Here is a 10,068-nt window from a genome sequence, read left to right as displayed (position 1 = left end):
AATGTGTACTACCTCCCCCAATTAGCAACGACTAAAACACTTTTCTTCATTTTTCAAAAAAAGACCAGCACGAACAACAAAAACAATACCAAGAGACAAAATTCAATTGTCATCATTCACAACAATAACAACAATTATAGACCAACAAGAAAGCTAAAATAAATATAAAATAATAACAACAAAATCAAAACAAAAAACGAAAAATTATCAAAAATAAACGTTAAAATACAATAACAAAATAAATATTGTATAATATCAACAAACCATTAAGACATCTGAATAAAATTACAAATACAATACAAAAAGAACTAAATCACTCACTCATATGCGTTTGTAGTAGCAAGTTAAAAAAAAATAAATTATTTTCAATTCATAGGGGCTGTTGGGGGATTGGAATTATACATCAAGCAGGCAACCATTCACCCATAAGTAATAAACGAGAAAATCGCAAAAACAAAACCCCGGTGTGATCACTTGGCTAACGCGTGCATGATTTCTCACACAATGACGTGGATCCCTATCGAAGAAGAAAGATGTACGTACATATGTTTTCATATTCTGCAGGGTATGGGTTGAACACTTCTAATATTCATATTTTTCTTACTCATCTTCAGTTTCTTAAGCAAAGGAAGACTGACTGGTTGTCAATCTCCAAACTAGACTTACATGTAGCCTTCAGGAAGCACTGGATAATCCTATAAGTCAATAACAGCACAATATTTAAATAAGGTAGACTAATCTGTTAACTTCTTAGGAGCATCTGCTGATAATTCAATGTGAGAGTGTTAGCTCTTCAGTCCAACTTCGCAATTCGTCTATAGACAAAAACTAGACTGAAGACTAGACTACAGAATAGACTATACACTAGACTATAGACTACACTATAGACTAGACCATATACTAGACTCTAGAATAGACTATAGGCTAAACTAAAGACTAGACTATAGACTAGCCTATAAACTAGACTGTAGACTAGACTAAAGACTACAGAATAGACTAGACTAATAGAATATATACTAGACTTCAGAATATAATATAGACTATAGACTGGACTATAGTCGAAACTATAAGCTATAGACTATACTACGTAATAGACTACACTATAGATTACACTATAGAGTAGACTATAGACATGACTATAGAGTAGACTATAGACATGACTATAGACTAGACTATAGACTAGACTATAGACTAGGCTATAACCTAGACTATAGACTAGACTATAGACTAGACTACAGACTAGACTATAGACTAGACTATAGACTAGACTATAGACTAGACTATAGACTAGACTATAGACTAGACTAAAGAACTATAGACTATACTATAGACTAGACTATAGACTAGACTATAGACTATACTATAGACTAGACTATAGACTAGACTATAGACTAGACTATAGACTAGACTATAGACTAGACTATAGACTAGACTATAGACTAGACTATAGACTAGACTATAGACTAGACTATAGACTAGACTATAGACTAGACTATAGACTAGACTATAGACTATAGACTAGACTGTAGACTAGACTATAGACTAGACTATAGACTAGACTATAGACTAGACTATAGACTAGACTATAGACTAGACTATAGACTAGACTATAGACTAGACTAGACTAGACTATAGACTAGACTATAGACTAGACTATAGACTAGACTATAGACTAGACTATAGACTAGACTATAGACTAGACTATAGACTAGACTATAGACTATAGTCTAGACTATAGACTAGACTATAGACTAGACTATAGACTAGACTATAGACTAGACTATAGACTAGACTATAGACTAGACTAACTAGACTAGACTATAGACTAGACTATAGACTAGACTTTAGACTAGACTATAGACTAGACTATAGACTAGACTATAGACTAGACTATAGACTATAGTCTAGACTATAGACTAGACTATAGACTATAGTCTAGACTATAGACTAGACTATAGACTAGACTATAGACTAGACTATAGACTAGACTATAGACTAGACTATAGACTAGACTATAGACTAGACTATAGACTAGACTATAGACTAGACTATAGACTAGACTATAGACTAGACTATAGACTAGACTATAGACTAGACTATAGACTATAGACTAGACTATAGACTAGACTATAGACTAGACTATAGACTAGACTATAGACTAGACTATAGACTAGACTATAGACTAGACTATAGACTAGACTATAGACTAGACTATAGACTAGACTATAGACTAGACTATAGACTAGACTATAGACTAGACTATAGACTAGACTATAGACTAGACTATAGACTAGACTATAGACTAGACTATAGACTAGACTATAGACTAGACTATAGACTAGACTATAGACTAGACTATAGACTAGACTATAGACTAGACTATAGACTAGACTATAGACTAGACTATAGACTAGACTATAGACTAGACTATAGACTAGACTATAGACTAGACTATAGACTAGACTATAGACTAGACTATAGACTAGACTATAGACTAGACTATAGACTAGACTATAGACTAGACTATAGACTAGACTATAGACTAGACTATAGACTAGACTATAGACTAGACTATAGACTAGACTATAGACTAGACTATAGACTAGACTATAGACTAGACTATAGACTAGACTATAGACTAGACTATAGACTAGACTATAGACTAGACTATAGACTAGACTATAGACTAGACTATAGACTAGACTATAGACTAGACTATAGACTAGACTATAGACTAGACTATAGACTAGACTATAGACTAGACTATAGACTAGACTATAGACTAGACTATAGACTAGACTATAGACTAGACTATAGACTAGACTATAGACTAGACTATAGACTAGACTATAGACTAGACTATAGACTAGACTATAGACTAGACTATAGACTAGACTATAGACTAGACTATAGACTAGACTATAGACTAGACTATAGACTAGACTATAGACTAGACTATAGACTAGACTATAGACTAGACTATAGACTAGACTATAGACTAGACTATAGACTAGACTATAGACTAGACTATAGACTAGACTATAGACTAGACTATAGACTAGACTATAGACTAGACTATAGACTAGACTATAGACTAGACTATAGACTAGACTATAGACTAGACTATAGACTAGACTATAGACTAGACTATAGACTAGACTATAGACTAGACTATAGACTAGACTATAGACTAGACTATAGACTAGACTATAGACTAGACTATAGACTAGACTATAGACTAGACTATAGACTAGACTATAGACTAGACTATAGACTAGACTATAGACTAGACTATAGACTAGACTATAGACTAGACTATAGACTAGACTATAGACTAGACTATAGACTAGACTATAGACTAGACTATAGACTAGACTATAGACTAGACTATAGACTAGACTATAGACTAGACTATAGACTAGACTATAGACTAGACTATAGACTAGACTAGACTATAGACTAGACTATAGACTAGACTATAGACTAGACTATAGACTAGACTATAGACTAGACTATAGACTAGACTATAGACTAGACTATAGACTAGACTATAGACTAGACTATAGACTAGACTATGGACTAAACTATGGACTAGACTATAGACTAGACTATAGACTAGAATATAGACTAGACTATAGACTAGACTATAGACTCGACTATAGACTAGACTATAGACTAGACTATAGACTAGACTAAAAACTTGACTATAAACTATACTATAAATTATTCTATAGACGAGACTAAAAATTAGACTAGACTAAAAACTAGACTATAAAATATACTATAGGCTAGACTATTTCCGAACCCTGCTGATAAATTGTGCACACACAGACACCATGCAATTTTTAACAACAAACATTTCTGAGAGTAATAACCGCTGTATTTTTACATTTGTATTTATTTTATTCGTATTGTATATAGATATGTGGACTTGATGGTTATATATTTTAGCCGACACGCTCGACAATGAATATCAACAACTAAAAGAAAAAAAGATTATTTTGAGTGCAACAAAAACAACAATGAAAAGCACAATGGCACGCGACGTTCAAATACCTTTTGGGGGAAGTGTTGCCTCGTGTAAGAAAAAAAAAAAAAAAACAAAAAAGAAAGAAATCGAAGACATTGAAGAAAGAACATGTCCTTGTTTTTGGGCGTAAATAAGTTAATTTCATTTCCCACAAAACACTTAATGTGCCAAAGGTCGGACATTGAACTACGATTTCAAGATCATTAAGAATATAGAAAGTGAAAATTATTTAGTATTAGATTTGCTTTTTTCGAGTGGAAAATTGTAGGAAATTTAAGAATACATAGAAAGGAATTACGTGTTTTTTGTTAATATTTATCTGTATATTTAAAGAACAGGTGTTTTAGAGAAACGTGTAAATTATTACACAAATGTACTTTAACTTTGAGTTGTAAGAAACATTGACTAGTTTTCAATATTTACATATTAATAACAATTTTATTATATTGTATTATATGCATATTATTAGTAAAATCTATTGACAAGTATTGAAGTGGGCTGATGTTGATCGTTACACTACTGTAATAGGGTATAATGTAATGTATGCATTTCATTGCCTAAATTTTAGAATGAACTATAGTTTCAATCATACACTATAGCCTGCACTATAGATTTGTCTAAAATCTGGACTATAATTTGGTCTGGCTGGACTATAGTTTATATATGTATATAGACAACAATAAGTTTTTTTGTATGTTTTAACATATGTACTCCAATAGTTCACATATGAATTATATATTGTTATAATCTACACCTAATTCAATTGCGCAGTGATGACTAAAATTAAATATTAGCTAAAGTCCAATCGAGACAACCATAACACGTTGCAGGGTATATAAACAATTTTATTTGATGACCGCTAATGCAATTTTTGACCAGCCAGAATGACGATTGCATACAAAATTTAAACATTCAAACAATTGATAAAAAAAAAAACAAACAAAAAATTTCATATGAAATGAGTAAGAATTTTTTGTTTAAAAACAAAACAAAATTTTGGTTTATTTGTTATATTTCGTTAACACGCCGTCAGCACATGCAATTTTTATACCCTACACCACTTTAGTGGGTTTGTGCTGATGTTTGTAACGCACAATAATATTGGTCCTATACCCACCTTAAAGTATACCAATCGGCTCAGAATCATTTTCTGAGTCGATTTAGCTATGTCCGTCTGTCCGTCCATGTAAACCTTGTAATCAAACTACAGGTTTCATGTGCCAATGAAATTTGGCACATCCCAGGGACGAAGCCTATTGAAAATGGTTAAGATCGGTCCATTATTTCACCTAGCCCCCATACAACTGAACCCCCCAATAGGGCTTGTAATCCTTGTAATCAATTACAGAAGCCTGTTGAAAATGGTTACCATCGGCCCATTATTTCACCTAGCTAAATCGCATTATATTTTTGTCAAAGGTGTAGGGTATTATATGGTCGGTCTCGCCCGACTATAATTTCTTACTTGTTTTTATTGATATACCTTTCTTGCTTGCTTGCATATAAAATTCTTTATTAGAAAAGTGTGTAAAATGATTTCGAATTAAAAAAAAGACTTTTAAATACAATAACCTCGGAGATGTTAAAAAAATAACAAGAATATTGTGGTATAAATATTTATTTACAAGAAAATGCGTTTTGTAAAGATTTGGGACCTCATCGAGTATAAAACGAAATGATAGATGATAGATAAAGGTCTGCATAATTCAGATTATAGTTACGTTTTAATTTTTACGATCTTTAGATTTGAATAAATCAAAACATTTTTTAATACAAATTATTTATAGTTCAGTGTTTATTATTAATTTTCTATTTAAATATTAGCATGAATTAAAAAGTGGACTAATTAAATAACAAAAAATAATTGTTTATATGTGAATACAACTATTATTGGGTAGTATGGGTAATCAAGTGGAGTCACTGCAAAAACACAAAGAACAGCTGTATTTATATTCTGTTTAGGCAACACTAATTGAAATACTTATAAGAACATTTACGGCTGGTTTTTTTCAAATAATCTGTAATGCTTTAAGAATAAAATGTAAAACTTTTTGAATCTTTCATTCCGCTCGTAATTTCTAAAACATATTTTAGATCAAACTAATCTATCTATCTATCTATCTATCTATCTATCTATCTATCTATCTATCTATCTATCTATCTATCTATCTATCTATCTATCTATCTATCTATCTATCTATCTATCTATCTATCTATCTATCTATCTATCTATCTATCTATCTATCTATCTATCTATCTATCTATCTATCTATCTATCTATCTATCTATCTATCTATCTATCTATCTATCTATCTATCTATCTATCTATCTTTCTATCTATCTGTCAATCTATATGAGAAATACTTGCTTCATTTATATCTCTCTTTTGTTTTCCTTTACACCTATATATATGTTCCGCACTGCATACATGTGTTTAACGAATATTAATTAATAATAGCAACGCAATTGTTGAATTTGTTTAATATAAATTATTTATATATTATATGTTTGTGTGCATATTTTACAATAAACAAAGAAAAACAAAATTAATTGTTTGTTAAAAGAAAAACCGGAAAGTTGAGAAATGAAGTAAACAAAATAAAGTGGAATATTTGTTATTTGCTTATTTAAAATTGACAACAAAAAATACTTTTGTTTATTTATACATTTTTTTATAATAAAAATTCCTACTATTTAAAATATAATTTTTAATATTTAGGCCAAACGTATTCTTTTAATTTTCAAACCTTTCTAGAATAATAAATTATTTTTTGTTTAGTCTTATCATAAATAAATAATAACATAAAAACAAAAAAGACTAAATAATATTAATAATAAAAAGTGAAAATTGAAATAAAATTCTTAATATAATTAGAGTTTGTTTGAGAATTGACGTCATTTTTTTTTAAATTTAATAAATAGACAAAAAATAAATTGTCTAAAAGTAAAAGATCACAATTAACTTTGAACGCAAAATAATTTATCAGTTGTTTGGTTGGGTATGTGTTCAAATTAAAAAATTATTTTATTACTCAAAAAAACAACAAATAACGAAAATTAAAAATTATGTTATTTTTGTTTTTTTTTTTTTTTTTGGTTGGCGCCATTATGTCTGCTACATGAAGAAATTAATACAAATATAAATTAGATTTTTTTGTTGTCTTAGACATTTTTTTAAGAAATTTAGGTTTTAAAATAAGGAGTTAATGAGAAACTTTAGTTAGGTTTATTAGAATTAGTTTTAATAAACTTTCTTTTAAAATTAATTTAGTTTGTTTTAGTTTAGTGATTAAAATTAAATAAATCATTTCAAAACTTAATCTTATTTGTGTATGATGGGTATTAATTTGACTTCGTTTAAAAGATTAATTAATTTAGAACATAGTTTTTTCTTTGCCATTTTTTTTGTGAAATCATGATGAGGTGATAATATTATTTAAATGATTAATGTTTAAGTAATTACATTTTGTGCCCTATATTAAACTATAGTATAGTTGGTAGGTATTATGCGTTAGAAATATTGGGTGAAACATTCGAAAAGAAAGGTCCTTAGAAACAGTATCTAAGTTGATTATGTCTAGGTAAACTTGTTAAACAAACGAATTTCAAATTTGTTATGTTTCATTTCCATTTCTTATAGGAACATTAGTGAAAACTTTAATTTTTTTGTTTTGTAATGATGTTATATTAGAATTTAATTACTAAAGAGATTTTTGTGTGAATTTTTCATGTTTCATCTGCATTTTATATAGGAACTTTAAAAATTTTATAATTTTGAACTTTTGTAATAATGTTATATTAGAATTTTATTAATAAACATTTTTTTTTTGGTAATTTTTTCGAATTTGTTTTGTTTCATTTCCATATTCTATAGGAACATTAGTATAAAATTAAATATTTTTGATTTTTTTTTATTAAATATGTGTAAGAATTTTATTACTAAAGAGGTTTTTGTGGCAATTTTTAAAATTTATTATGTTTCATTTCCAATTCTTATAGGAACATTAGTGAAATCTTTACATTTTTTGTAGTTTTATAATAATGTTATATTAGAATTTAATTACTAAAGAGATTTTTCTGTGAATTTTTCAATTTTATTATGTTTCATTTCCATTTCTTATAGGAACATTATTGAAATCTTTACATTTTTTGTAGTTTTATAATAATGTTATATTAGAATTTAATTACTAAAGAGATTTTTGTGTGAATTTTTCAATTTTATTATGTTTCATTTCCATTTCTTATAGGAACATTAGTGAAATCTTTACATTTTTTATAGTTTTGTAATGATATTATATTACAAATCAAATAATAAAGAGATTTTTGTGTTAATTTTTAAATTTGGTTATGTTTCATTTCTATTTTCTATAGGAACATAATAGAAAAATTTAATATTTTAAAAAATTTTTAATAATGTTATATTAGAATTTAATTACTAAAGGGATTTTTTGTTGGAATTTTTTCGAATTTGTTTTGTTTCGTTTCCATTTTCTTTAGGTACATAATAGACAAATTCAATATATTTTTTTTTTAATTTTTGTGTGAATTTTTCAAATTTGCTAAGTTTTATTTCCATTTTCTATAGAAACGTTTAAAAAAATTGTGTTTTTTAGTATTGAGAAAAAATTCTAACGTGTTTCAATTTCACTTTCTATAGGAATGTTGAAATAAATATGTGTAATTTTTATTTATTTCTGTAAGTTGTTAATCACTTCTGCTATTTTGCGAGAAATATTTAAAATTATAAATGTTTCAATTCCATTTTCTTTAGGAACATTATACAGAAATTTAAAATTTTCGTAGTAGGTATATAGCACAGAAGCTCTGGTTTCTATACACTATACAATCACATTGTTTCTATACAGTAAAAATTATAAAATTTCTTAACAATATTTAATTCATATAAATTCTGTTCTTATCTCTTGTCTCGGAATCATACAATGTTTGTTATTTTTTCCGATTCCCAGCTAATTATAAATATGTATTTTGAAAACAAGTTTCAATTTAAACGTGAATTGTAATGTCCCTGCCCCTAAAAGCCAAGGTTATCACATTTTAATATTAGTTTTCTGCTGACGTTTGTAATGTCAGTTTAAAATAATGCTGTTGTTTTTACCTTCTATATCACTGCAGTTGATAATTTCTATACTTAATGTACTAGAGACTATATAGCTATAACAATTAGGTGCTACGTAATCATGTAAGTCCTCAGCACTACTTGACTGTTTGTTTACAGTCAAACTACTATGTTAATCGACTAGCGGGACATCTCTACAATAGGTTTAGTTTGGTTGTAAAACGATATAATGTCAGATTTTGATTGACGTCATAGTCTTTCAGATCTTTTATTTTTAAAGAAACCGAGAGTTGACAGATTTAACTTCGTTTAATTTTTATTAATTTTCAAAATGAGGTTAATATCTCCTTATAAAGGTTTATTAATAACAAATTGCTTAAAGAGTACACAGATTTATTGTTTTATTTCTTTTGAAATTGATTAAATATCTATTGATAGATAAGTGAGCTTAATAAATAGTATGTATCCTTTATTGATATCGCTATACTTTTTATCTCGAATACAAATAAAATTTGAAGCACTTAAGAAAATATAGACAACTTTGTAAAATATAGAAGTGTTATGTTGGTTTCACTATAAAAATCATTAATAAGAATTTAAGTATTAAGAAACATTTTAGTGACTAAAATTTAGTCCAAACTATACAATGTATACATAACATCGCAAGCAACAATGTTTATAAACATTTTCACTTTGTTGTATTGAGATATGGAGTACCTATAGAGTAGACTATAACGTAGACTAGTCTATAAACTAAACTATATCATAGACTATACTGTAGATTAGACTAAAGACTATAATATACTATAGACTAGACTATATAATAGACTATAGACTAGACAAGACTAGACTTGACTATAGACTAGACTAAAGACTAGACTATAGACTAGACTATAGACCAGACTATAGACTAGACTATAGACTAGACTATAGACTAGACTATAGACTAGACTATAGACTA

The sequence above is a fragment of the Lucilia cuprina genome, chromosome 2 (genome assembly GCF_022045245.1).
Source record: "Lucilia cuprina isolate Lc7/37 chromosome 2, ASM2204524v1, whole genome shotgun sequence".
NCBI lineage: Eukaryota > Metazoa > Arthropoda > Insecta > Diptera > Calliphoridae > Lucilia > Lucilia cuprina.
Note: the sequence above shows the minus strand (reverse complement) of the source record.